Here is a 24,908-nt window from a genome sequence, read left to right on the forward strand (position 1 = left end):
GAGGTTTGGAGTGACCCCAATGCCTAGAGGGGGCATTTCCGGCAAGTCCATCACTGAGGCCCCATAGTGATTTCTGCTGTACTGGGAGGGCTTTCCCAGCTTCCATCTCAGCGGGAGGTGGGCGGCTGCTCCTCAGAGCTGCTCTGCCCATATTCTCTGGCATTCTCTGCTTTTTCTAGCCTGTCCATCACTGCTCCAATCCTCTGTTGTAATTAATTCTTTACACAAACTTTCCCTGTTCAAATCACCCTGTGGTTTCTTCCTTGACAGGACCTGGCCATATATGAATCCTCTCCCCACTTTGGAGGGCTCAGGCCTCCTAGGAATCTCAGGCCCAGAGCAAATTCCATGCTGGCCCCACCCAGGGACTCCCATTCCTCAAGCTCCACCCTGAGGGCTCAGGTTGAAGAGAACAGCAACTAAGTGCATAAAACCAAGACCCGGCTCCGTTGCTGCCTCCTCCAGGAACTGCCTGGGCTACCCCAGAGAAAGCTGCCCACCCAAGCCCCCTTCCGGTCCTGTACCCAGCTGTCCCTGGCAAACAGGCCATTCTGCCTGAGTAGGGCAGGATGCCTGCTCTGCACTCATGGCCCAAGGCTTGCCTCTCACCAGCAGACAGGGCTTAGGGTGGTTGCGGGGGCTGCGCAAGCCATGGCCCTGGAGGGGTGGCAGGGAGTGGGAGCGACCGGGGCAGCATCACTGTTCCCTGTCACAGTCACCCTGCTTTCCCCCACCCTTCCCAGCTCCAATGTCATGTGTGGCCATGACTCCAGCACTGACTGCTCCACTTTCCTCCCTGGGAACCCGGGACAGGCACAAGTCCCTGCCACAATCCAGCTCTGATAAGAAGTCAGGCTTTCCTTAGGAACTGCTGCTTCTCCAGAGAGTTGCAGGTCATTTGGTAAGTCAAAACTTTGGGATTTTTTTCAGCCCCACTTACTCCCTCTCTCGAAACCTCCTAATCCTTTTTAGCACCACTGGAAGAAGAATTCAGGTCTGGCAGAAGTGTGTACCCAGATTCCTGTGTGTCTCCAAACCCCCACAGCCTCAGGGAGCCCCAAGGTCACTGGCAGCCCTGAAACGTGTCCTGGCTTCTCTCAGGCAGGACACAGAGGCGGGCCAGCCTCACCTCACCCCTGACACCCTCCACATCCTCCAGGCTGGACACAGAGGCAGGCCAGCCTCACCTCACCCCTGACACCCTCCACACCAGGGTAGGTGGGGAAGCCGCCCTGAGCCTCAGTGTCAGTGGCTGTGATGAGGGCGGCTTGAGGAAGGGGTGGGGTGGGGTGGAGGATGGGAGTGGGACAGCTCCCTTACTGCAGACACTGAGCTTCTCCCAGGTTCTCTGGTCCAGGATCCAGTTAAGGTAGAGGAGGCCAGTGTCCTCCTGGATGGGGATCCAGTTGTTCTTGTGCAGCCACATGTGGTATGTGCCATAGAGGTGCTGGCCCAGGCAGAAGCTGGGCACCTCCCCAGGAGTGTCCTGCAGGGCATGCACATAGAGCAAGGGCGTGCTGGCCAGCTGGTCCACATACAGATTCTCCCAGTAAGCATCTCTTGAGAAGTAGAGGCCCAGTGCTACTGTGGGAAGTAGGGAAATGAGTGAGGGATGGTGAGCATAAGGCTTCTTCAAGGACAAAAAAAAAAAAAAAAATCATTAGTTTAAAATTCCCATCTGAGCAGGAGTTTTTCCTCTCCGGTCCTGAGAACGTGAACACTCAATTATTTGTGTAGTTACACACTGGCTAGAAAAGGACTACTTTAAGATAGAAAAATAGAAGAAGACATGGGAGGCAGTATCCACAGCGGCAAGCCTGTTCTCTATCACCCAGGCCGGAAGGGCAGCCAAACCACACAGGCTTCTCAACAGGTCACCCAGAGCCAGAGTGTTCAAGGGCAGGATATACTGCCAGCTCCGAGGGGCAGGCAACAGTTGCCAAAAATGAAGAAAGCTCTGTACAGGAAAGTCATAAATCTTTATCTAAACGTACGCCTACCATATGGCCCTGCAATCCCACTCCATTGATCCAAGAGAAGTAAAAACATACGTCCATCAAATGGCGTAGTGGGAACTGCAGCTGGATGATTCATCCAAATACAAAACCAAGTGCCTAGACAGGTGGATGGACAGACAGATAGTGGTCGAGCTACACCACAGAATCCTGCCCAGCAATGAAAAAGATGAACGATGGATACACACAAACTCCTGGACGGATCACACACACACATCATGCCAAGATGAGGAAGCCAGGAGGAGAAGAGCACATACGGCAAGATTCTGGATGGATATTAGGCAATGGATCAGACTAGCTGCCAGTGGTGGGTGGGGTGGGGTGGGGGGAGGTGGACAGATAGGGAAAGGCCACAGGGAACTTTCTGGGAAATGTGAAGTTTCTGTATCCTGATAGGGATGAAGGTCACGAGGGCATATTCGCTTGTCAGTATTGTATAGCTAAGGTCTGTGCATCTTATCTATGTAATTTTTACCTAAATAACTGAAAAATGAATCACTGAGGGTGCTGTGGACATAAGTGCAGCTTCCTTGAAGAAGGCAGGATGCTGGCCTCAGCTGTGGTCAAGTGAGCCCTAGGAGGAGCGCAGTGTATTACGCTGCTGACTGTGTGTGGCCAACATTTCCCACAGTAGAAAGTTTTAAAAATAATTTTTGGAAGTCATGTACACTGTTGATGGGAATCAAAAATAATATACAGTTATCGTGAAAAATGAGAAGGCAGTTCCAAAAACTTAAAAATTGAATTACCATGTGATCCAGCAATCTCACTTCTGGGTACATACAAAAGAATTCAAAGCCGGGTCTCAAATAGATATCTGCACACCATTGTTCACAACAGCACTATTCACGACAGACAAAAGGTGGAAGCAACCCCAATGGCCATCAATGGATGAACAGATGGACAAAACATGGTCTATACATACAATGGAATATTTCATCTTAGAAAGGAGGGAAATCCGGTTAGGTGGCGGAGCTCACGGTTGTAGTCCCAGCACTTTGGGAGGCCGAGGTGGGCAGATCACTTGAGGTTAGGAGTTCAAGACCAGCCTGGCCAACATGGTGAAACTGTGTCTCTACTAAAAATACAAAAATTAGCCAGGCATGGTGGCTGATGCCTGTAATCCCAGCTACTTGGGAGGCTGAGGTAGGAGAATGGCTTGAACCTGCAACACGCAGGTTGCAATGAACTGAGATTGTGCCATTGCACTCCAGCCTGGGCAACAGAGTGAGACTCTATCTCAAAAAGAAAAAAAAAAAAAGAAGGAAATCCTGACACAGGCTATACCACTGGTAACCCTGGAGCACATTGTGCTAAGTGAAATAAGCCCATCGCAAAAGGACGAACACTGCATGATTCCATTACGTGAGGTCCCCAGAGTAGTCAAATTCACAGACACAGAAAGTAGATGGTGGTTGCCAGAGCTGGGGGGAGAGAGGATGGGGAGTTCGTCTTTGATAGGGATAGAGTTTAAGTTCGGGAAGATGAAAAGTTCGGGGATAGTGGTGGTGATGTGAATGTACTCAATGCCACTGAAATGTATACTTAAAGATAGTTATATTGAGGCCGGGTGTGATGGCTCACACCTGTAATACTAGCACTTTGGGAGGCCGAGGTGGGTGGATCACGAGGTCAGGAGTTCAAGACTAGCCTGGCCAACGTGGTGAAACACCATCTCCACTAAAAATACAAAAATTAACCAGGCATTGCGGCAGGTGCCTGTAATCCCAGCTACTTGGGAAGCTGAGGCAGGAGAATCACTTGAAGCCAAGAGGCGAAAGTTGCAGTGAGCTGAGATTGAGCCACTGCACTCCAGCCTGGGTGACAGAGCAAGACTCCATCTTAAAAAACAAAAACAAAAACAAACCCAGGCAAGGTGGCTCTTACCTGTAATCCCAGCACTTTGGGAGGCCGAGGTGGGTGAATTATTTGAGGTTGGGAGTTCGAGACCAGCCTGACCAACATGGAGAAACCCTGTCTCTACTAAAAATACAAAATCAGCTGAATGTAGTGGTGCATGCCTGTAATCCCAACTACTTGGGAGGCTATGGCAGGAGAATCACTTGAACCCGGGAGGTGGAGGTTGCAGAGAGCCGAGATCACGCCATTGCACTCCAGCCTGGGCAAAAAGAGCAAAACTCCACCTCAAAAAAACAAAAACAAAAACAGGAAACAAAAATAGTTACATTACAAATCTTATTTTTGTGTATATTTTTCCACAATAAAAATTAGTATGAATTTTTTTAAAAGGTGGAAAAATAGGAAAAAATGCTTAAAATCCATTAAAAATCTGCGAATAAACTCTAGAATGAACAAACAATACCAACATCCACAGCAATCATTAGAAATACTGCACTTGAGCATAACTGATCTCTTTTCCCAGTTTGTTCCCACCCAGACAGTTGCTGCTTGAGGGGTCTGGAGGGCGGGGCCTGCAGCACCAGTTGAGAATGCCCTGGGGCCACTGGGCTTCTCCAGGATGCCTGGGTTTGGGAAACGATCAAGTGCCAAGTGGAGTCTGGAAGAGAACAGGTGAGACATCTGGACTACCACACTGGGAAAACAGAACAGGAGAAGGCTTTTCTTGAAGTGTTCACTGCACATAGGAACATGGCTCCCATGACAGCGCCCTTCATGGGGGGGTGTGTTTCTGGTGACAAGGAGGGTGAGAGACTGTAACTCACAGTAGCCTCACAGGGCGAGGTGGGGCCAGATGCCCTGGGTCCTGATGAGTCCCCTCCCAATCCCACATGGTTTTCAATGTCTGGGCTATCCACATAGGTTGCGGGGTGGATAATCTCACCCGAGAGGATTCTAGTGGCTGACTGAGCTCAGGTGGGGAGAGGCAATGCAGCTCTGCCAGGTCTAGTTTTCTCTGAGACACACACTTCTTGCTCTGGTCTTCCCAATAAGAACCATTTGCCCTTGGGCAGGCTGTGGGGTGGCTCTGGTGGTGCCCAGGCTGCAGAAGAGTGGGCCCTGGCACCCCATCTGCTGTAGGAGCAGATCCAGACTGGGAATCCCACAGGTGCTCCTCTGGGGCCTCCACAATGTACATGCACCTTCAGTGGTCCAGGGACTGGAGGTAGGACAGGCCCGGGCTCCCTAAAGCCACCCCCAACAAAGACCACATGTGCAGGAGAGAACCGGCCTTCCTGCTCCCATCTGGTGCAGCCCATCCCTACAGGATCATGTGGGGCCCAATCCCAATTGGTCTCCCTGCTGCCAAAAGGGATTTGTGGGTCAGGCAGTGATTATAAGCAGAAACAGACTTAAATGCATTTAAAATGCCTCCCAGGTGGTCTCTGCAGCTGGGTACAGCTGTCTTAATGTTCCTGCTTGTCACAGGCACTTCTAGATGGAAAAACACATGGTCCAAGGTGGGATAACCAAGGAGGTGGGTGCAGGGCCAGCCTCAGCAGAGGACAGTCTGGGCAGTCCTGGTGGGCCCTGCTCAGAAGTCTCACTCTTGGTTTAATGCTCTTGCTACAGTCTTGAAATTCTTCATAATTCGAGAACAAGTGGCCCACAAATGATGCAGCCAATCATGGTGGGTCAGTGACAGGGGAGAGCCGGGGAAGAGCTGCTGGTCAGACACCATTGGGCTGTGCAGCCTCTGTAGATCACTGGCCTCCTCTGGGCCTCAGTTTCCCAGCTTTAAACTGGGGAAAGCATGCTAGGGAGAGGAGGAACGGCCAGTGCAGGTGCAGCCAGGTGTGCACCTCTGCACAGGGATGTATCATCATGAGCCTCTCACAGCAGACTCATAGCCAGTGGGTGCAGATCCCTTCACTGCCCATTTCACTGATAAGAACACTGAGGCTGAGAGGCGAGAAGACTGACCAAGTCAAACAGCTGAGGGAATGCTTTGTGTCTTGGGGGTTGGAATAATGGCTTAGAAAGTGATGGTGGAAGTCTGGCGCCAACAGGTGCGGAGCCTATCAGGAGGTCCAGGGCCCTGCTGACTGGCACCCATCCTGCTGCTGCCATTCTGCCTACCAGGGCCACCTGGTCTGTGGACCAAGGCAGGACCCATGGGCGGAGACCCGCACCATGGGAAAGTCACCAGCAGGACTTGCAAAGCTTTTCCCACCCCATGCCTTCAGGTCCTAAATGCCACATGGTGACAGAATCCTCCCCCACACCTAGCACACAGGTGTCTGTCTGGGCAGCTTTGGCTGCCAGGGCTGGGCCCACCCTGTGCTTCTGCAGCACTGTAGTGGCCCGGCACACATCATACCCGCCAACGGTGCAAATAGCAGTGTTGCTTGTCTGAGAAACCAAGAGGATTCCCACGTCAACACTCAATGAACTCCCCACTGTGGTTCTGGTTCCTCAGGCTGGCTGTGCCCTGGCACCATGCAGGACAGGGTGGGGGAACATACGGCTTTCTCACTGCACACTTGCCAAAAACCCAAGTTTCCGCTCACCTTCAGAGAGACCTCAGGAACTGTCAAGGCCTGTGTAGCATGCGTCACTAGTGTGTGTATACATGTGCATGCACAGGGCATGCAGGAGACAACAACAGAGATGGAGGCACGCCCACCCAAGACCCCATCTGCTTCCACTCTGCCCACCTCAGCAGGAGAGACTCGGCCCTCGTGTTTGGCAGAGTGAAGTGCTAGACTGTTTCCAATGATCCACACTTGGCTGGGCTGTTTAATTTGTTCATCTTTGGATGCAAAGGGGACCAGTCCTGAGCACCCTCGTCCTGCACATGTGTGTGCACACACCTTAGTCCACACACACTGTCTAGGTGTGCACGTTCTCAGGCCCAGTTGGGCCTGGAGCAGGCTCCTTTGCAGGCAGCACAAGGCCAAGCTTCATGCGTGGAGGGAGCTGGAGCAATGCTGGGACAGGCCAGGGCTTGCTCCTGTCTCCTATCATTACACCTGCTTTTTCTGGGTCCTGCTGCCCAGGCAGCCCACGAGACAGTGTGTGCTCCACTCTAGCGTGTACCCAAAGCATGCAGTCCCTCGGCGCTGGTGCAGCCCACACCTGAGCCTGGCCATCAGCTTCCTGCAGCCCCCAGCCTCAGCTCCTGTGCCCCAAGGGGTTGCCTCCTACCAGCCCTGAACCTGCACAGCAGCCCCGGCCTGGGATCCAGCTCCTCCCTCAGGCTCTGATGCCAGCTGGGAGGGGGTTTCTTCCCTGGTTCCCATCTGCAGCCAAGGGTGCCCCACAGAGCTCTCCCCACCCCCCAGTCCTCTTTCATCACAGCTTAGTGCCTCTCATGTTACTGCTCTTGTCCCAGGGACCACGTGGGGCTGTCTCCAGACTGACCCACCTCCACGTGGGTCAGATCCAGACTGACACATGGCACACATGCATTCCTTGTTTTCTCTCACACACTCTCTCGGATGCATATCATTACACACCACAAGGGCACACACTGCTACACACTCATTCTCCCATAAGCTCACACATTCTCACACAGACAGTCTGGCTCTGACAAGCACATGTACTTGCTCATACTGGTGCACACCCACTTTCACACCCAAGCACACACATTTTCCCATACCCTTGGTGCACACATACTAAGCGTGGCCTGGCTGTGGCCCTTGGTCTCCCACTCCCCCACTGCCATCCACCTGGCAGCTCTGATGGGGCACTGTAGGTCACCCTTGCCATGGCATGGTGACCCTGCCACAGAAACACCAATGGAGCTCCAGACAATGAAAAACTTCTCTAGGACAGCAGCACAAGGCTAAAATTTGGGACTTCCAGAAAAGAAAACAACAACTGAACTGTGAATCGGAAGCAGTGCACACACGCTCTTCACAAACGTCCTTCCTGTAGAACCCCTCATGCGACACCAGCCCCATGCCTGCCCTTGATGGGTGGCAGACGATGCAGATAACAACTTTATTATGGCCCAGCAGAAGATCCTTAAGAGATGATTTCCTAATGCAATCATCTTCCTGGGAATGGGAAACAGGCCCCAAGGCTCTTCCCTGGGGGCTGGGGGTGGAAAGAGGCAGTCCCCACTGTCCCAGGCCAGCTGTCCCTGTGGACATCCCTCCTGCCCCGAACTGAACACTGTTATCCTCTCAGGATGTGACCTGTTACCCTGCCCCCTGCCCATCGCTTCCCTCCCCCTTCCCACTCATGTTTTCTCTTACTATAGTCAAATATTTGACATGTATAAAGAATACATTTCACAGAACATTTATACTGAACAAACACCCAGGAGCTCTGAGTACTTGCTTGTACTGAACTGGATGCCTGGCCTTGCTGCTGCCCCTCCCACCTCCCCACCTGCCACTGTGTCCCACCCCCACCAGCAGGAGCCTGCACCTGGCTTTACTCTTGCCTTGTGTTTTGGCATCATTCATGGAAGGCATATTTTTGCTGGGAGGAGAGTCCCACATGGACAGGTATTTTCCTCCTGGCTCCTGTCTTTCAGCCTCACTGCTGCTGCTGAGGGCTCGTGCTCAAGCAGACCCCTCCTGGGTATCCCACCTTCTCCCAGCTGCTTGCAGGACCTCCTCTGTCTTTGGTGCTGTCTGGCATCGCTGCGATGCTACCGAGGCTGCTCACCTCGGCTGGTTTCCTCCTCTGCAGCCTGTCCTCCCGATGGTGGCAGCGGCTGACTGGCTAGCCCATATCCAGACCCCGGGGCTGTCAACCCGGTGTCTATGTTGGTATGCAGTGTGCTGATCAGCAGCCTGGACCTTAGCCTGGGGCCAGCTGGGTATCTCCATGCCTTGCTACCTCCACTCCTTTGCCCCATTCTGGCCCCTCCTCACCCCAAACTGTCCCCAACTCTTCCCCATCTCAACACTGCATGGCCCCACCTCAATGCACAGGTCACACACCTCAGTCCCTAGAGCCCTTTCTTTTTGACCCTCCACCCCAGCTCCCAAGTCCCCTCTGCCAACGCCATCCAACCGGGACCACAGGCTGGGCAGCACAGGCCACTTTGCACAGAGCAGCCAGGGTCCATCGGATCATGGCACCCTCTGTGGAGCCCTGTGTTAACTCTGCTGCTTGCAGAATAAAACATAGCTCCTCATCGGGGCTCCCAGGGCCCCCTCTGGCCTCCAACTCACTTCCTCCTCCCTCTTACAGGGTGCTCACCTTTCCACCACATCTGCTAACTCACCCTCTGTAAGCTGGAGAATAAATGAATTCATGAACTAATGAATGAATCAATTAATCAAAAAGCCAGCACAATGGTTTAATAAACAGGAGCGTAAAAGGGCTGGGCATGTTTGGGAAATGGTCAGAATTTGGGGTGTGTGAGCGGTGGGAGGATGGGGAGATACTGTGACATGGTCTCATGGGCACTGGAGCCACAGGCAGGCTGTCAGTGGCAGGACAGAGCTGTGTGGATGCCTTGTGCACACACGCATTGCCCACGAGTGTGCCAACAAGCTTGCGGGGCCAGCCACTGTGCTGAGCAAACAAGCCTGAGGCTGAGAACAAAACCATTCCTCTTCAGCTCCGGAAATGATCTCATGATGCCTGAGGAGCTCTGGGCACCAGAGCTGCCAGCTAGACTTGCCTGGTAGGGACCACCGGCAGCATGCTGCACAGACCTGGGTCCTGGCTCTTTCCCAACTGGAGGCTGCTTTTGCCTGGGACTATAACTTTACTTTTAGGAGAAAAAAAAAAAACATGATCAAGGGAGGCTCTACCGTAAATAACAAATTTGGAAGTGTATATAAAGAGAAATCTCCGTTTTACAAGTTATTTTAAATTGTGGTAAAATACACATGAACCTTAATATCTTAAAACTTTTAAGTGTACGATTTAGTGGCATTAAGTGCGTTCTCACTGCTGTGCAAACCATCCTTCCATAGCACTCTTTTTATCCTGTAAAACTGAAATTCTATACCCATGAGACAAATACTCCCCCTCCCCTCCTCCCCCAGTTCCTAGAACTCTCTGTCTCTGTATTGTATTTTGCTCATCCATTCATTGGTCAGTGACACTTGGGTAACTTCCACTTTATGGTTACTGTGAATAATGCTGCTGAAAACGGGGATGTACAAATGTATCCTGCCTGCTTCCTGCTTCCTTTCCTGTGTGTATCCAAAGTAGAGGTGCTGGAGCCGAAGGCAGCTCTAGGTTTAACGTCTGAAGAGCCTCCTTGCTGTTCTCCATGGCAGCTTCCCCATTTACCTTCCGGCAGTGCACAAGGCATTCTCCACATACTCACCAACACTGTTTTGTTTTTCTTTTTGATACTAGACATCCTAACGGATGTGAGGTGGTATCACACTGTGATTTTGATCTGTATTTCCCTAATAATGGCAGTGCTGAGAATCTTTTCATGTGCTTCTTGGCCATCTGTAAATCTTATTTGGAGAAACGTCCATCCAAGCCCTGGGCTTGTTGTTGTTTGAGAGAGTCTCACCTCCATCCCCCAAGTTCAAGCGACTCTTCTGCCTCAGTCTCCCAAGTAGCTGGGATTATAGGCACCCACCTCCACACTCAGCTAATTTTTGTATTTTTAGTAGAGACAAGATTTCACCATGTTGGCCAGGCTGCTTTCAAACCAAGTAATCTGCCTGGCTCGGCTTCCCAAAGGATTATAGGCGTGAGCCACCGCTCTTCTCGGAATCAGGTTTGCTGCTGTTGTTGAGTTTGAGAAGTTCTCTATAGATTCTGGATTAACTCTTATCGGATCTATGAATTACAAGTTTTTCTCCCATTCCATGGGCTGTGTTTTCACTCTTTCAATTGTGGCCTTGGTTCACAGAAGTTTTACATTTTGATATAGCCCAATTCATCTGTCCTTTCTTTGGCTGTTTGTGCATTTGGTTCTTACCAGGGGATTCCAGTTTTAAAGATGTGCATGCAGCTAAATCTTCAGCTAGAACCAAGGTCAGACAGAAGCATGAAGATTTTGGCCCCATCTGGCATCTCCCTGCTGTCCTGGCCACCTGCCTGGGGCAGGTACACACCTAGGCATGGCCAGTTGCTGTTATGGTTCCCACTTCAGCTGCTGGCCACTCATGAGGCCACGGCATCCAGGCACAGGAGCGCCCTGACTGGCTAGGGAGCACGCCATCTCTAGGCGGGCATGAGGGCTCACACAGGCTGGACCACTCACACCAACCCTCAGTGCCAGGGTCACAGGGGGCCAGAAGCCTGCAGAGGAGGAACCTCTACGCTTGACTGGCACCACTGCTTCATGTGCCTGGGCACACAAAAAAGTTTTCATTTTAATTAATTTTAAAATCAAAAGGATGAACTAAATATAACAATAAGGAATAAATAATAATAATAAAGTGGCCTGGATTATATTTGTCTTACACTAACACAGTTGCAGAATGCAGTTTTGCTTTTGGATGTGGGAGGGGCCCATGGCACACAATGTGGTTCTGGCTTGAGAGTCACCTGGTGGTGCCTGACCCCCAGGAGAACAAGGCTTAGCATGGAGCATGCAGCCCTGGGCAAGGCAGGGACCCATCCGAGGTCTCAGCATTGGGGGCAGTGCCCAGCAGCAGCCCAGTCTCAGCTGCCTTCTGATGCAGAGCCCTTCCCTTTGCCTCACACAAACCCAGGTGCCAACCCAAGAGCCTCCTGAGCAGCCATCACTAGATGCTGGTTTCCGTGTGACAACTAAGTGCACCCTGCCTGGTGTCCTGCTCTCTTCCTCAATTTCCTGTGTCTTCTCTACATTGGGGGAGGTTCTCATCACCTCTAACTCACGAGGTTCAGTGGCCCCTCAGCCTCACCCCTGCCCAGGGCAGCCACCACACACAGCTGTTCCCTGGTGTCTCTCCAAGCCCTTTGCCAGGCCTAGACCTGCTCACACAGTTTCCCCCTCCCCCATACACAGCCTGGTATGTGCAGCTGCCTGCATGCCCCTGCCATTAGTCCCTCACTCCAGGCCCTGGTGCTTGATTTGCTCAGCCTGGCCCAGGGCTCCCAGGTGCACAGCCATCCCTGTCCTCTCCACCTGCGGGAGTCCTGCCCACTGTCCTGAACAAGCTCCTACCCAGCCCCGACCTTTGCCCCAAGTCTTTACCTTGCTGGCCTTTGCCTCCCTTAACTCTCAGGGTATGAGGCTGACAGACACTGCACATGCACTCAACCTGCTCTCAGCAGTGGTGGCTTCCTCCAGATGCCCTGCCCATGAGCCAGAGGAGGGTCCCACTGGCCAACCTGTGGTGGTGCCGAGCATGTGAGACAGGCCACATGTACTCCATGCCTCCCAGTTTGTGGTGTGTCTTTGTACATGGGGGCAGACTCCCCAGCACAATGCTTGGTGGGTCCTGTTACACAGCAGGAGCACCTCGGTTCCACATCTTGACAATGTCCCCTAACAAACATGCACTTCCCACGCCACCTGCATGCCTTGGGAGAGGTGTCAGCAACTGGGTCCTGAATACTAACTTGAGCAGTGAAAGGACCGGCTGTCCTGGCAGCCGGAAAGCCAGATAGATGGACACACACATGTTGACAGCTTCCCAGCCACAGACAGTCCTGGGCTCATGGGGAGGATGCTTGCTGACCAAGGAAGCAGGCAGCTTGTCAGCCCTTTCCCTGGCAAGGAATCCTTACTTTTGGTTGAATGCATTATACGCTAAGGCTGGAGACACTGGGACACCTGACCCTGGCAGGGATGTCAGGAGAGCTGACTGGGGCACCCATGTGCACCCTCCCTTGCGTCAGCTAGGCTGGAAAATCATCACACCCTTCTGCTGAGCAGACACTGCCCACCCCATCTAAAGGGCCCAGCCCTGGGTGAAGAAAAGTGCCCAGCCCAGGCTGAGGGGACAAGGGGGCTGCCCATGCTGCCTGTTCTGAAAAAATGCCTGACCAAGAGATAGCCACAGATGGGAGGCTAAAGGGAAGGGACTGCCTGGGGCAGCAGCCACAAGCAGGAGCCAGTGCCCAGCAGGACGGGAGGGGAGGAGGGGACCCAGGGGCAGAACCAGAGAGAGAGGAAGGGAAAAGCAGCAGGAGGTGGAGGCAGTTCTGGTGAACAGCAGCAGCACAGAGTTGGAGGAGAATGCTGGCTGGAGACAAGAGGCCAGCTCCCCAGGCCATGAGGCTATGAACTTGGGAAGAAGAGAAAGGTTGGGCAAGCTTGTGGATGCCAGGCAAGGCTATGGACTCCATCTGGGTGACGGAAACAAAGTGTGTGTTGCAGTGGTAACCAGCTTGGGACAAGGGATGCATATTTGTGTCTGTTTCTAGTGATACTCAGAGCTCCCACTGATACTCAGAGCTCCCACCACATAGGAGTGTTGGGAGCTAGAAGGAATTAATGCAGGTGAAGTTGACAGAACAGTGGCTAGCACCAGGCAAATGCTCACTGAAGATGGCTGTCTCACCACCACCACCTCTACCACCACCATTACCTCCACCTTCCCCACCACTGCTTCCAACACTAACACCAGCAACATGACCTCCACAACCACCATCACCACCACCATCGCCTCCACCACCATCTCCACCTTCACCATCATGACCTCCACAACCACCATCACCACCACCATTGCCTCCACCACCATCCCCACCTTCACCATCATGACCTCCATAACCACCATCACCACCACCATTGCCTCCACCACCCCCACCTTCACCATCATGACCTCCACCATCAACATCCCCATCACTTCCACCACCACCGTCTTCACCATCACCACCACCACCACCATTCACCATCATGACTTCCGCCATCACCATCACCATCACCACCACCATCACTACCTCCACCCTCACCATCACCAGTACCACTGCTACCACCACCACCACCATGACCATCACTATCACCAGCACCACCCCCATTTCACCTCTATCCCCACCACTCTCATCACTTTGCTGGCATCCTGAGACTTCCAAATAAAAGTAGCTTTGCCAGGTTTGACCTACACTAACTGTGGGAGGAAATCTGGGCTGTGAAGACCCACAGGGCCACCATCGTCCTGTCTTGCCCATTGTTGTATCTGTAACACTGCTTGAGCCCTGGCACAGAGCAGGTGTGAAGGAAAGGCCCGGGGCAGGCTCTGGTAACTGGGGTCCATAGGAGCCCCTCTTCAGGTGCACACTGCATCAGCTCCTGGCTCCTTGGCCTGATTGTACTCACTAACAAGCTAATAGCTCCTTCAAGAAAAATCTGACAGCCTGTCCCATTCTTAGCGTGCCGAGTTTAAGCATCTCCTGTAGGGCATGCTGGGAGCCAGATGTAAGGCTGAGTGCCCACAGGGTCGTGGGGTGAGCCTTATGCTGTGCTGAGGTGCAGGATCCAAGAAATAAAGAGACAGGACACAGAAGTAAAAGAAAAACGCAACTGGGCTCGGGGGGCCACGCCACCTGTAAGCAGAGTCAGGTGAGGCTCCGAATGTCCAGAAGCATGAGTATTTATTTTGTATAGGTTAGGGGGCAGGGCAGTGAGTGAAATCATCTTTAAGGATAGTGATAGGGTCGTGAGCAATATAACATGGGGTCCACCCCCATTAGGTCACAGAGGTTTGAAGGTGGGCCGTGCGCACTGAAGAGGGTGCAGTGTGCAATACTTCTATCTATGGGCAAACTACTTCTAAGAAGATTTATAGGAGGATGCTTTAAGTCACATAGCAGTGACAGAGCTGTCAGGGTTACTGCCACCTTCTGTCAGCTTCCAATGGGTTCTGTGGGAAGATGCTTTTCAAGCAGCACAGTAGCAAGAGCTGATAAAGTTCACAGTCAGCAAGGTGGATTGCCGTTCTGAGGGCAGCCTTCCACAAGAACTGGAGCAAGGTCCTACAACTCCTTTATCAGGAGGAGTGGCTCTCGCCCCAAGCCTGCCATACAGCGGGTATCTTTACGATACTGAACGCTGCCGCCTGGGCCATGGACATGGAGTCTTGTCCTGGTTTAACTGTTTTTCCCTTAAATCATGCTCTGCACTGTGACTGCTCTAGGCATTCCTCTGATTATAAGCTGCTTATTCCTTAATGCATGCTCTGTACTGTGTCCACTCTAGGCATTCCTCCGATTATGAACTAAGATACAATTATAGGTATATATGTAGGGAAATATTCTTTAGGCACTCATACTATCACCTATTATATGATTATATGTAGAGGATTATATAAAGGGATTCTTCAAGCCCTATTTCTATAAACGAATATGTGATTATGTAAAGGATTAGATAAAGGAAACAGTCAAGTAGTAACACTATAAAGTGAGATATTCCTCAAGCCCTAACTGTGCCAGGGTTCGGCTTAGCTCTCATTTCTCGGTGCCTACATGGGGGGTTCCCCACAGTTCCCAGAATGCTGTCAGCTGTGGCTGCATTATTAGACTAAGTATGTTGCCTTACCAGGTGACTGATTTACAGAAACTGAGAACTCATTTTGGTGTACAAGTTTGTTATGCTTGTTAAAGAAATATATATAGGCAGTCACGTGTCCAGGTGTGACTCACATTGGTTCCAGGATGGATCCATTTGGAGTCAGGCAGCAGGTAGCTTGTAGAGCTGTGAGAACTGGCTTCTGCCATAGAGGGAAGACAACCCTTTTGTGACAAGCTGAGTCTCCTACTTTACTGGGCAGCTCCTCTTACGCTTGCCCTTCCCACCATCTCATTCCCTCCAATTTATCCTGCAGTGTGGAACCTTTATAAAAAACAGATCTGGCTGACACAGTGGATCACTATAATCCCAGCACTTTAGGAGGCCAAGGCAAGTGGATGGCTTGAGTACAAGAGTTCGAGACCAGCCTGGGCAACATGGTGAAATCCTGTCTCCACTGAAAATACAAAACATTGGTCAGGCGTGGTGATGCATGCCTGTAGTCCCAGCTACCCAGGAGGCTAAGGTGGCAGAATGACCTGATCCCGGGAGATCAAGGCTGCAGTAAGCCATGACTGCAACACTGCACTGTACCCTGGATGACAGAGTATACCCTGTCTTTTTTTAAAAATGAAAATAAAAAGACCAGATCATATCTGTACCTCATATAATTGTACTTCCTGTCTGCCTTTCTCTTTGGGCTCTAATTTTCATTCATCTTGGTAGCTCCAATTTCCTGTCTATTAATCTCCCCCAGCCCCAGACAGCTGGTTGGGATGAAATCCAAGTCCATGCTCTAATTATTTTTTCCTGAGGCACCATAGCCTTCCCAAGTGCATATCCAAGAACTACCAACTTTTTTTTTTTTTGAGACACAGACTTGCTCTGGCACCAGGCTAGAGTACAATAGTATCATCTCGGCTCACTGCAACCTCTGCCTCCCAGGTTCACGTGATTCTCCTGCCATAGCCTCCCAAGTAGCTGGGATTACAAGCCCTTACCACCACCACACCTGGCTAATTTTTTGCCTTTTTAGTAGCAATGGGGTTTCGCTATGTTGGCCAGGCTTGTCTCAAACTCCTGGCCTCAAGAGATCCACCTGCCTTGACTCCCAAAATGCTGGGATTATAGGTGTGAGCCACCATGCCTGGCCACCACCAACTTTTTAATAAGCCAATAAGGCTGGGCATAGTGGCTCATTCCTGTAATCTCAGAACTTTGAGACACCAAGGCAGGAGGATTGCTTGAGCCCAGGAATTTGAGACCAGCCTGGGCAACATAGTGAGACCCTACCTCTAAAAAACAGTTTTAAAAAAAATGAGCCTACAGATGTGGACACAGTGCTCTTCATGCACTGGTGACTGTCCACTGTGAGGAGGGTCAGCACGCATAAGCTCTCCTTGCATGGAGACACAGGCAGCTGAGGGCAGACTTAATGAAGGCCTCAAGTGCTAATTCCTGCCAGAGCCCAGCACAGGATGGGCAATCTTTGAGCTGCTGGTGTTATCCTCAGTTCTCCATGCATTGTTCCTGGCACCCCATAGCTGCCTCTCTTAATGGACCTCTGCACTCTCCAGACAGGTGAGAAGTGACCCGCCCTTCTGCCAGCAGCACAGTCTAGTGGCATTGCTGCTGACCTTAGCCAGTGCTGCAGCATTGGAGCAATTAATATTTTGTTGCATTTAACCCTAATTATTTAAATGAGTGGGATTCTTTTTGAGATGGGATCTGGCTCTCTTGTCCAGGCTGGAATGTAGTAGTGCAATCATAGCTCACTGCAACCTCAAACTCCTGGGCTCCAGTGATCTTCCAACCTCAACCTCCTAAGTATCTGAGACTACAGGCACATGCCATCATGCCAGGCTAATTTGTGGGTTTTTGTTTGTTTGTAAAGATAGGGTCTTGCTTTGCTACCCAGGCTGGTCTTGAACTCCTGGCTTCAAGCTATCATCCCACCTTGGCCTCCCAAAGCACTGAGATTATAGGCCTAAGCCATCATACCCAGCCTGAATGGGAATTTTTAAAAATGAAAATTGGTGATATTAGTGGAAAAGCAAAGGTTCTGTAATTCACTACAGTTAGAAGTCAATGAGCATGCCAAAAGTAGCAAACTTTCGCCACACTAGTTGGGGCTCATTGGACTTAAACCAATCCCTAATGTGTTCGGTTGGAGAGTAAAATAAAAGAATATGGACAAATGATTTGGAAATGTCATTGAAGAAAATATCTAAAAGGCAACATGTAATTAGACATTCTATATATATTTTTTGTCTCAGGACAAAAGAAACTTAAGGGATCCCTTCTCCCTTACAGTGCTTAAGTTTTGTTTTGTTTTTTGAGATGGAGTTTCATTCTTGTCATCCAGGCTGGAGTGCAGTGACACAATCTTGGCTCACTGCAACCTCTGCCTCGTGAGTTAAAGCAATTTTTCTGCTTCAGCCTCCTGAGTAGCTGGGATTACAGGCATGGGCCACCACGCCCAACTAACTTTTGTGTTTTTAGTAGAAATGAGGTTTCATCATGTTGACCAGGCTGGTCTCAAACTCCTGACTTCAAGTGATCCACCCACCTCAGCCTCCCAAAGGGCCAGGATTATAGACATGAGCCACCGTGCCCAGCTTTTAGTTCTTATTCAAGGCCGGGCGTGGTGACTCACGCCTGTAATCCAAGCACTCTGGAGGCCAAGGTGGGCGGATCACCTGAGGTCAGGAGTTCAAGACCAGCCTGACCAACATGGTGAAACCCCGTCTTTACAAGAAAAAAAAAGTTCTTATTCAACTAGTTCATGTCACCTTTTGTACATGTTCAGGAGTGTACCTAATACATGTGCACTTAGTCCTTGTAGTCAGAACTGCCTTAATTTCTTTGACCGACTCCAATGACGATGTAATTATTGGCACTTGTTGAGTTTATTATGTGCCAGGCATTTATCCTATTTTATTCTCCAGCACTGTCTGAGGTCAGTGCTGGGAGATACAGTCTGCATGGTCCAGAGCATGCCTGCATGTTCTTACTGGGTATGCCAGGAATGCAAGGCCCTGACCACACTTTCCCAGACCCTTTCCCAAAGCTGTGTGTGTAGTGGGCAATCTTGAGGGATGAGATAATGTCTTCTACCAGGACAAAGAGAAGAGTGCCCATGAAAGAGGTAGTTTTTCTGAAATCAGAATTCCTCGTCTGCAATGCAAACCATTCCATGCATAGCATCCACCTGGGCCCTTCCATGTTGTCCCTTGTGGGACTTGGAAGAGCAAGGACAATTGACACAAACACGAGTCTAGTGCTGATTGTTGTGCCACGAGTCATAAATTATTCTGTCTCTGACCCAGAAGTCTTGTGTCTTCTGCCAGCATCCATGAAACAGCAACAGTAACTATCTTCTGAGTAGGGTAAAGTTCCAGACTTTTGACAGTTTGGATGGACAGGATTTAAAGTTGTCATGACTATGGGGCAGCAAGCCTTGCAGCCACAGCCAAAAGGCAACATAATTGTGGATGCTAAGTCACTAGGTCTCTAAAATTTAGACAAATGGCATCAGCAATGAGGATATAGAGCTTCCAGTGGACCAAAAGCACTGGAACGGGCAAAACCTTGTTTATTGAAACAGAGCTGCTCTCTCCTTTTGTGCAACTGATTCTTTGGGCCCCTCCCCGACCACAGCTATGTTAAGAAAAAAGCTGAGTATGTTGGAGAACTTCATGGAAGGGGCTTTGTTACAGGAACCCAAGTCACCATCCTCCCCAGTCCCGTGGCAGGAAGTGGTGCTAGGCGCAGCTGGAGTGGTTTTAGAGCAGCCTGAAATAAAAGACACCACTCAGTTCCTTAGGGCCAGAATCAGAGGAGGCTGTGGCCAGGAAAATCCCAGATACTGGATGAGCCTGAGGACAAAGCCTAGGCAGGCGGACACAGCCGGCAACTAAAGGGCATCACAAAATCTGACACTGCAACACAAAGGGGTCGCCACCTCGGTAGACAAAGGAACCAGAGCCCCTCAAGAGTGAATGGATGGACACACAGATCCTCCACCCGCTCCTCATCCACATGGAGAGATCTCCACTCCCTCTACAACTAAGGGCCCCAAATTCTATATGGTTTCTGTGGAAGCAAGTCCTCATGCACCTAGTTTTAGTACCTGGAGAGTTGGTCTCTGGGCACCTGGATAAGATGACAACCTGGTAGGCACCAAAAGAAACTGCCCTTCTCTTGGTGCCTGCTATTTGCCCTTCCTATTCCCACATAGTTCCTTTGTCTTTTCTCCATCCTACATGCCTTACCACAATGTGGAACTAAAATATATATTGTTATTAGTTACAGGTTATTAACTGAATAAAGTTTTGATTTCTAAACTTGTTCATAAAATGCAGTTGCTTTGAACATTTGATTTGTCTTTATTTATTATTATTATTAAGACCATGTCTCACTCTGTCACTCAAGATGGAATGTACTGATGGGATCATAGCTCACTGCAACCTCCAGCTCCAACTACTGGGCTCAGGAGAGCCTCTTACTTCATCCTCCTGCCTCAGCCTCCCGAGTGGCTAGGACCACATGCACTCACCACCATATCCAGCTAGTTTTTTAAATTTTTATTTTTGTAGAGATGTTGGGGAGAGGGGTCTGCCAGGCTGGTCTTGAACTCCTGGGCTCAAACTATCCTCTGGCTCAGCCTCTCAAAGTGCTGGGATTGCAGGTATGAGCCACCCTTCTTACTTGTCTTCTTTTAGAAAACACTGGATTGTCCAAGATCAAGGTGCTGGATTAAAAAAGAAAAAGAAAAAAAATCTGGGTCTCCAGTACTTTATCTATAAATGGGGTGATGTTGAAAAGACTAAATTAGTTAATACACATAAAACACATACAATGCTGACTTCTGTTGTTGCTATTCATTGAGGTGTGATATATGATGTAGTTTCCCCATCCAAGAACACCCCCAGTTGGACAACATCTCATTGGAAAGCCAAGGAGATAGAAAGCAATACCAATGCAGCAAAGAAATAGGGAAAGAAAGCAAACAGCAGGGTGCCTACCACCCTAGGACCTATGAAACTCCTGGGGGCACTTCCCAATTGCTCCTCTCTCTCATCTCCCTGTATCAGGGGCAAGCACTGTAACTTTTATGTTAGTCATTCTCATGCTTTATAGTTTTGCTGTCTATATATGAAATTTGAACAATAGACAAGCTTGGTGAACATGGTGAAACTTCAGCTCTACAAAAAAAAAAAAAAAAAAAAAATTAGCTAGGCGTGGAGGCACAACCTGTAATCCCAGCTACTTGGGAGGCTGAGGCACAAGAATCACTTAAATCTGGAGTCAGGTTACAGTGAGCTGAGATGGCACTGCTACATTCCAGCCTGGGAGACAGAGTAAGATCCTGTCTCAAAAAAAGAAAAAAAATCTGAACAATATATTGCTCAGTTTTGAAAAAGTTAGTAGCAAGCACAAACCCAGCAAAAAAGGGGCTGTATGGCCCCATTTGATGGAGGCCCAAGAGGAGATGATGTAGAGTTCTACATTGGAAACTGGCCTGAGCATCCCTGAGGGTCTATGGGGGTCACCCCAGCTGTGAGAGGGCTAAGCCACACAGCAGTTCCTGGAAGCACAAAAGTCAAGGCAGTTTGGCTTTGGCAGCATGGCAGCACAGACCAGGACAATTTTTTAGGAAGGAGCACAAGGAAGAGTTTTGTTTTTGTTTTTGTTTGAGACCCACTTTGGTTCTCGTCACCCAGGCTGGAGTGCAGTGGTGTGATCTCAGCTCACTGAAACCTCTGCCTCCCAGGCTCAAACAATTCTCCTGCCTCAGCCTCCAGAGTAGCTGGGATTACAGGCACCTGCCACCATGCTGGGCTAATTTTTGTATTTTTAGTAGAGACAGGGTTTTGCCATGTTGGCCAGGCTGATCTCAAACTCCTGTCAGGTAATCCACCGGCCGCAGCCTCCCAAAGTGCTGGGATTACAGACGTGAGCCACTGCACCTGGCCAGATATTTGTTTTTAAACCTCGCATAGCCCAAATTATCTTTATTCTGCTCTCACACGTGTTTGATACTTTGGCCGAGTATAAAATTCTGGACTGGATACCATTTTTCTTCAAAAATTTTAAGGCATTCTCTTTCATCTTTTTGTGTGTGTGTGTGTGTGTGTGTGTGTCTGTGTGTCTGTGTGTCAGAGTTTTGCTCTTGTTGCCAAGGCTGGAGTACATGGTGTGATCTCTGCCTCCTGGGTTCAAGTGATTCTCCTGCCTCAGCCTCCCAAGTAGCTTGGATTACAGGCATGCGCCCCCACACCTGGCTAATTTTGAATTTTTAGTAGAGATGGGGTTTCACCATGTTGGCCAGGCTGGTCTTGAACTCCTGGCCTCAGGTGATGCCCCCATCTCAGCCTCCCAAAGTGCTGGGATTACAAGAATTTCACTTTCATTTTTTTCTATCAAAAAATCTGGGTCAGTGGGGTACAGTGGCTCATGTGTGTAATCCCAGCATTTTGGGAGGCTGAGGCCAGCGAATCACTTGAGCTCAGGAGTTGAAGACCAGCCTGGCCAAGATAGTGAAACCCCATCTCTACTAAACATGCAAAAATTAGCAGGGCATGGTGGTATGCACCTGTAATCCCAGCAGGTTGCAGTGAGCCAAGATCACACCACTGCACTCCAGCATAGGCGACAAAGGTGAGACCCTGTCTCAAACAAGAGGAGAGAGAGAGAGCACGTGCATGTGAAAGAAATCTAACACCATTCTTCCTGATTCTGTATATGTATCTGTGGTTTTTTTGTCTCCGAAAACTTGTGGAATTCTGTTTGACCTGAGTGCTCTAACATTTCATAATGAAGGGACTAAGTGTGCGTTTACTCTCATCCATGGGCTGGGCACTTAGTTTCAATCTGGAAACGTCATTGTATCAGGTCCAAATACATCATTCACAGTTATAAAGCGTTCAAATAAATATTTGTTGGGACAGAGCATGGTGGCCCATTCCTGTAATCCTAGCACTTTGGAAGACTGACACAGGAGAATCGCTTGAGTCTAGGAGTTTGAGACCAGTCTGGGCAATATGGCAAAACCCTGTCTCTACCAAAAATACAAAAATTAGTTGCACGGTGGCAAGCACCTTTAATAGCTACCTGGGAGGCTGAGGTGGGAGGATGCCTTGAGCCTGGGAGGTGGCAGTTACAGTGAGTTGAGTGCACTCCAGCATGGGTGACAGACTCAGACTCCTTTTCAAACAAATATTTGTTGAATGGAATTAACAAATGATTGGGACAGACAGTAAACAGAATCTACTCATATCTTTCAAATCCCTATTTAATAAAGAGCACCTATGTTTTATCCTCCCAACAATACAAGTGCTAGATGTGAGGCAAGAAAAACAATAAGGAAATATATGAGAAGTAAATAATACACATTGATATGCTGGTCAGATTTTTTTCCTTTCGCTATGTTGCCCAGGCATGTCTCAAACTCCTTAGCTCAAGATTCTCCCACCTCTGCCTCCCTAAGCCTTGGAATTATAGGCGTGAGCCACCATGCCCAGTGCTATTCAGATTTTTTTTTTTTTTTTGAGATGAAATCTTGCTCTGTAACCCAGGCTGGAGTGCAGTGGCACCATCTCGGCTCACTGCAACCTACGCCTCCTGGGTTCAAGCAATTCTCCTGCCTCAGGCTCCCCAGTAGCTGGGATTACAGGTGCCCACCACCACACCTGGCTAATTTTTGTATTTTTAGTAGAGACAGGGTTTCACTCTGTTGGCCAGGCTGGCCTTGAATTCCTGAGCTCAGGAGATCCTCCCCCCACCCCCTCACCCCACCTTGGCCTCCCAAAGTGCTGGGATTACAGGCATGAGCCACTGTGCCCAGCCCAGATTTATTAAGCAATAGTGGTGCATTTCATGCACAGGTAGCAGCTAATCTAGTAAAAATTATCCTCCACAAATCATTGGGAAAAAGGTGACAATTTTCTACTTTTCCTTTATGTTCAGGAGCATCAGCAATATATAACTCAATGTCTACACAGGTCTTTGTTACACAACACGAGTCACAAAATGTTTGTCACCAAAGCAGGATAAGTTTTTAAGCTTTTAATAGCAAGAAACTGGTTTGAAGAAAATCTTGCAATTACAAAGTGATTTTTTTTTAAATGTGTTGTTGAGAGAAGCAACTTGTCATGTAGTTATTTATTGTATCAGTTATTTTGCCTCGTTACCCTGAACTCCTATCTCTAACCTCAAACTAAACATTTTATTTGAGATCTGTTTATTTTCTTATCTGATTCTTGGCCATATATCTAACTTCCACATCCTCTTGGTCAGGATTCCGAGTGCATCTTAAGCTTGCTTCCCGTAAGTTATCCCCAAATGCCAAACGTCTTATATAAAAAGAAGGTACAGTCCCTATCCCACCGCAAACTCTCTTATTTCTCATAGCTGGATCATCCTATGTCACTAACTATTCCATAACATTTAGCAGTTGCACACCAGGAATTAAGCTAGGTCTAATTTCGGTCTTTGCCCTTAAGGCGTCTAGGCTGCAGTGTGATGCTGTAAGGATCCAGTGAACACTGGGGCCCCGGAGCGGGGTGACTAATCCGTGAGCCCGGTGTTCTACATATACAGTACAGGGCCATTTCATCTTCACTCCAACTTAAAAGAAAAGGACTTTTATCATCATGTTTGCCAGATGAGGAAGCTGAAGCTCAGGAAGGTTTGAAACTCTGCCGGACCGAGTTGGCAGGAGGCGAGACGGGGCTCTAAGCCCAGCTCCCGGAGCTTCCCAATCAAGCTGCGTCCACGCGGTTAGGATGCATCGCGTGGGCCTTGGGGACAGGCAGAGCAAAGGAGAGCTTTTTCCCATCGGCTGGGGGAACAGCGCTCAGGGCCAAGCGGCGGTGGGTCCGCGACGAGGCGAGGGGCCGGGCCTGGGGAGGGGCCAGAGCCAAGCGCAGCTCCCTGTCTCCCGCCTGGTCTTTCTTCTGGTGGGCCCGCGGGGCTTCCACTGCCCTGGGATTGTAGCTGGGACTGTAGCTGGTTCCAGATCCTGCCGAAGGCAGGTCTTCTTCTGGAGGCGGGTCGCTCAGAGGAATGACCCGCAGCAACCGCTGCTCAGTTCAAAACCGCGTCTTTTTCATTCTGAAATGAAATTCGTAGTTGGAGAAAACGGGCCTCGCTAGCACAATTTACCAGCAAGACGGGCGCTCGCTGCAATCCGTGAGGAGAAAAGGAAAGGACGAATTTATAACGCGGTCACGAGAGCCTCGACGCGCCTCGGGCCGCGCCCGCCGCAGAGTCGCATCCTGGGGAGCGCGGGCCCAACGCCAGGGGGAACAACGCACGGCGGGCGCTGCAGTGATGGGGCCGCCCCGCCGCACGAGGCTCGCTCCTTCAGCAGGGCCGCACGTCTGTCTTGCGCCCCGTCTTCGCCACCCCAAACTCTCCGGCGGCGAACAACGCCTCCCAGGGGCGGGTCCTCGGCTGCTACCGCAGGCGGCGGAAAAGGCGCGTCCGCAGCTCGGGAGACAGAGGCGGGGTCAGGGCCGGAGAGAGGCGGCTCCGGGGCCTAGAGAGCTGGCGGGGAGGAGGACCCGCCCCCCGCCGGCCACATCCACTCCCTGCTCTCTTCACTGTGAACACGCTGCCCCGGCGTAAAGCGTCCCTAGCCATCCTAGGCG

General features: G+C 50.2%; 1 long non-coding RNA gene across 1 annotated transcript; it reads right to left on the reverse strand.

Annotated features, from left to right (window-relative positions):
• Positions 1–19,823: 19,823 nt before the first annotated feature.
• LOC128929556 (uncharacterized) lies at positions 19,824–24,640 on the reverse strand. Its single transcript, XR_008476171.2, has 2 exons — positions 24,421–24,640; positions 19,824–20,005 (listed from the first exon to the last, which is right to left on the reverse strand). It is a non-coding gene; the product is annotated as an uncharacterized LOC128929556 (long non-coding RNA).
• Between the last annotated feature and the right edge of the window lie 268 nt (positions 24,641–24,908).

The sequence above is a fragment of the Callithrix jacchus genome, chromosome 14 (genome assembly GCF_049354715.1).
Source record: "Callithrix jacchus isolate 240 chromosome 14, calJac240_pri, whole genome shotgun sequence".
NCBI classification, from domain to species: Eukaryota; Metazoa; Chordata; class Mammalia; order Primates; family Cebidae; genus Callithrix; species Callithrix jacchus.